Here is a 5,164-nt window from a genome sequence, read left to right on the forward strand (position 1 = left end):
TCCCCATCTTGCTCATATCAGACATCATCCAGAAGTGCAACCAATGCTGTTTCAGTCCTAATCCAGGTCTGAAATTAGACAGAAAGAGGTCCAAATAATTTCATCAAGGATTCTGAAGCTGCTAAATGACCATCTTCTCAACAACCTTTTCTAAAAAGGGAAGCTTGGACATGGGACAAAATTTTCTAGTATAATTAGCTATAGTAATGGCTTCTTGAGAAGAGGGTGAACAGGGGCTCCTTAAGAGGCAGGGGGATAATTCTCTCTCTCAAGAAAGAGTTCATAAATGTTGGAAGCCAGCCATACATCACTTCCTGGAAAGCCTTCATCACTAAGGAGGGACACAGATCTAATTGGTGAGTAACTGAATTCACAGTTATGAGGACCCTGTCCACTTCCTTAGGCCCAACAGGATCAAACCCATCCCAAGTAACACGGCAAAATTACATGTCAGGTACTTCTATAAGATCCGAACAAAGGCTTGAGTTCAAGTAGGAGATTTGAGTGATTTGGTCTAATGTCTACCATATTTCCCTGAAAGTAAGACCCGGTCTTACTTTCTTTTGGGTTCTGAAGTAAGCACTAGGATTTATTCCAGGGAGGGCTTACTTTTTGCTAGTACCTAGGCCATGAGCACGGGGTGGGGGAGGGCCTGTACACAGGGTGGAGAAGCAATGCAAAAAAAAAAAAAAGATCTTGTGAAGTTGGAATTGATTGATCTTTCCCCCTCCCACAAACTTCTTTTGTTTCCCTGCATGCAGCAGTGGCAGCGGATCGTGAAGGATAAACAACATGGGGCTGCAAGTCAGGTAAGCAAAGAAATGCAATTCCTGGGGGAAGCGAGGGTATCTGAGCGGTGGTGTGGCAAGCTCTCCAGCTCCATAGGGAAGGGGCAGCCAGCATGAGTGCTGATGGCAGGACACCCGCCCGCTTTACCACCCTCCCTCCCCGAGCCTCCAGTGCTCCACCTGCTGCTTTGGTCCTGGGCTGCCGCCTCCCCGCTCACCTCTCAGATGGGCCTGGCCAGGCCAGGAAGGTGGCTTTCCCAGATCCCCAGGACAAAGGCCCCCCATTCCAGCTGGAGGAGCGTTGGCCTGGCCACTCCCACCTCAGCTCCCTTCCCGCCGCCACCCAGCACAGCTACCCCGGGGCTGCAGGGACAGGCCTGGCATGGGAAGGGCATGCAGCCTGCCCACCCACTTACCTTAACAGTAGGACCATCACAACCAGGCCTCCCACACCATTGCCATTGATCGTGGCAGGACGCCATATGGCGCTTCATGCCATTGCCATTGTTCGTGGCAGGATGCCACATGGTGCTTCAAGCCAGCCTGAAGTACCAAGCAGCATCCTGCCGTGAGCAACGGCAACCGTGTGGGAGGCCTGGTTGTGGCAGTCCTACCAGTAAGGTAAGTGGGTGTGGGACACGTGGGGCAGCTTCACCCCCTACCCCCGCCTTCATCCCAAACTAGGTAATATATTCTTCTGCACATCTCTGTAGATGATATTCTCAGCCCCCCTTACCGAGAAGTCACTTTAAGCAAGATTGCCAGACAGTTATTTGCAGATGCAGTAAGGCCAGAGAAGTGCTGGTTCCCATTTCTAGTTATACTAGAGTAATTTATTCCAGTCAATTTAGTAAATTGTTCTTGTCTATTAAGACTGACCCAATAAAGAATTGCCACTCAGTTTCAGCCCTTAAGGAGCTTAATTCCTCCAGAATACTAGATACACACACATCATCCAAGCTCCCTTATGGGGCTAATACAGCTTTGGGAGAGTTTATAAATAATTTCTGCTCACTGGAAATACCTTATTATGTTTAGATTCAATGCCTTTTAAATGATCTAACATAATTTTAAACTTTGTTACAGGTTGCCTCACTTAACATTCTGTCTTTATGACAGAGCTAAACCAGGGTTACTTATGATGAGCTCTCATTAGTTGTGACTCTCAGTGTTCCCACTGTCATTTGATTGCAATTTGGACACTCAGCAATTTCCCCACGATAACCACATCACAGAATTCTGTAATCACGTGATCAGCATTTGCGATCTTCACTCCTGACCTGCAACAAGCAATAGTGATGGGGAAGCCAGCAAGAAGGTACAAATGACAATCATATGACCCTGGGATGCTGCACTGCATGGGATTTGCTTATGCACTGCACTGCACTGCCTATAAGTCAGTGTGATCACATGGTGTTGCACCTTAACGACCATGTGCTTAGCAGCATAATTTCTGGTCCTGATTAGTAAGTGAGGGCAATCTGTATTTGACCTTTTTGCCCATCTCTCTATCTCTCTGTCTATCTCTAACTGGCTAAGGGCCACCTAACCTCTCTACTATCCAAGTACACTTAAATCTCTTTTCCAATCTCTGGACACCACTGACGGAACTGAGGATAAATTCATCAATTGTTTGAGATATGAAACATCGCTGTAGGTCACAAAAAAAATTACTCTATTTTAAAAGCAAAAAAAAAAAAAATTACCCCACTTTTCAGGAATGCCAATAATAAAAATCCCTATCCATTTTCTGTTTTGACCCTTCTATTGTGATCTTTAATTCCCATGAAAAAAAAGAATTGTTTCTCCAGTGGTGCAAAATAGGGAAAAAACAGGGACAGCTTATATTGTATCTACATGCTGCCATTCTCTGTTTGCAAAAACTTACCTTTCAGAACAAACAATTCAGGTTGATATATAAGCCTTGATAGTATTTCTGGCTTTCGGTTTGCTTCCTATATCTGAATGAAAATGGAAAAAAATATCTCTTCAATTATAGGAATGTAAAAAGATTCTATATCAGGAAAAATTGATACTGTATTTGCAGCAGAGTGGTATCTTGGTACTCATTGTTAATTGTTTCCAGGAAGCAGAATGAGCACCAAAAACAATGAGTACCAAACAAAATTTTCCTGTAAGGTATAATGTAGTGAGTTACAAGGCAGCCAATACCAACAAGTTCTAGCTTGTGTGTTGAGTACCAAAGAAATTATGAATACCGGGACAAAATTTTTGTCAAAAAATTCATTGAGTACTAAACAGGAGTGATTTCTACTCCTGTTCAGGTCAGTTGTAAATATTGTATTAATTTATTTTCTTAGTGATTTCTCAATGTTTCATATAACCTTATAAACAAATGTAACTTTCATTCGGCTTCAATTTTTTTGCAACTTCTTTTCTTCTAGGTCTAATGGAAAAAGACATGGGAAAAAAATTGGAATGCTGATTTTATATGTGTTGATGACACCAAGACCACGTACAAAAATGGATGTTTCAATTTCCACCATGGATGAATGGCTACAAAAGTTGATGGAGTTAGCAGAGATGGCTAAATTGACTGTTTTGATAAAATAAAACAATATAAATACTTTTGTTTCTACTTGGAAACCGCTTCTGGACTTTCTGCTTGAGGTGGGAAAAAATGATGCTTTGGTTTTTGGTTTTACTGATTAGATTGATTTGTTGATATAGAAATGGCTAGTTCATATTACCATATAAATGTAAAAAGCTGAGGTTCAATGCTAATGCCTTATTTTACTGCAACAGAGGGAGTCAGAAATCAACGCCTTTTTTCTCCCCCCCTTTCCACACTGCTCTTTTTCCCCTTTCTTTCCTTTTGTTCCCTACTCTTTGCTTTTGTATTTTCGTATATTACAAGTGAATAAAAATAAAAAATAGTTAAAACATTCTCATGCAATTTGGCATCTGGTAGCTGGGTATTTGTAATTCTTTATGCCTATCATGGCAACTATTCGTGATAGTGTCTAAACAGGCAAGTTATGATATGATTAGATCAGGGGGTCATCAGTCTGGCTTTTAACCGATTAGCTCGTTTCTTGAATAAGTGTGCAGAATACAAAGCCAGAAATGAATTCTTCCTTTGTAAGAATTCAGAGTGAATGAGTAAACAGTGCAGTGTAACAAATGAACACCTAATGGAATTTAATAATAATAATAATAATAATAATAATAATAATAATAATAATAATAATCACCATCATTATCTACCAATTACTAACTGGAGTGGTAGCTGATGCAGTACAACAGTATCTAGTTGAAAACAATCTCTTTCAACCTGAGCAGAAAGGAAACCGCCCCAACAGCAGAGGAACAAAAGATCAACTCCTAATAGACAAAATGATCTTGGAAAACTGCAAGAGAAGGAAGACCAACCTGAATGTGGCATGGATTGACTACAAAAAGGCATTTGACTCTCTGCCACATGACTGGATAATCAAGTGCCTAGAAATAACAGGAGTCAGTAGAAACATCAGAAAATTTGTGCAAAGATCGATGGCACAATGGAAGATACAGTTGCAGATCAATGGTGAGAGGCTGGGAGAGGTTAATATCAAGAGAGGAATATTTCAAGGAGATTCATTATCACCATTACTATTTGTTATTGCACTGTTTCCTCTGTCAACAATACTGAATAACTCAGGACATGGCTATCAAACATCAAAAACATCTACCAGACTATCCCATCTCCTTTACATGGATGATCTGAAGCTGTATGGAAAAACATCATCTGAAATAGAATCGCTGCTCAACACTGTCCGTATATATAGCCAAGATATTGTTGTGGAGTTTGGCTTGGACAAATGTGCCATACTTACTATCAAACAAGGAAAAATAATGAAAACTGACGAAATCAAGATGCCCCATGAAAATTTATTTATTTATTTATTTATGAGACTTATATACCACTTTAAGTGCAAGCACTCTGTAAGCGGTGTACACCAGTAAGCAATGTATATATATATTTACATTGCCCCCAACAATCTGGGTCCTCATTTTACCTACCTTGGAAGGATGGAAGACTGAGTCAACCTTGAGCCAGTGAGATTTGAACCGCTGACCTGCTGAAAATAATATTAAGAGTCTGGATGAGGAAGATTACTACAAATACTTGGGTATCCTTCAAGCTGACAACATCAAGCACACTGAAGTCAAGAAAAAGATTAGCGGTGAATACATCAAGAGAGTGAAGAAGATCTTAAAGTCCAAACTCAATGGAGGAAATACCATAAAGGCAATCAACACCTGGGCAATTCCAGTCATTAGGTATGGAATAGTGGATGGACTCAAGCAGAACTAAAAGCAATGGATAGGAAGACCAGAAAAATAATGACAATGAATCATGCCTTCATCCACGC

The sequence above is a fragment of the Crotalus tigris genome, unplaced genomic scaffold (genome assembly GCF_016545835.1).
Source record: "Crotalus tigris isolate CLP2741 ecotype Arizona unplaced genomic scaffold, ASM1654583v1 scf7180000024472.5447098, whole genome shotgun sequence".
Taxonomy (NCBI): domain Eukaryota; kingdom Metazoa; phylum Chordata; class Lepidosauria; order Squamata; family Viperidae; genus Crotalus; species Crotalus tigris.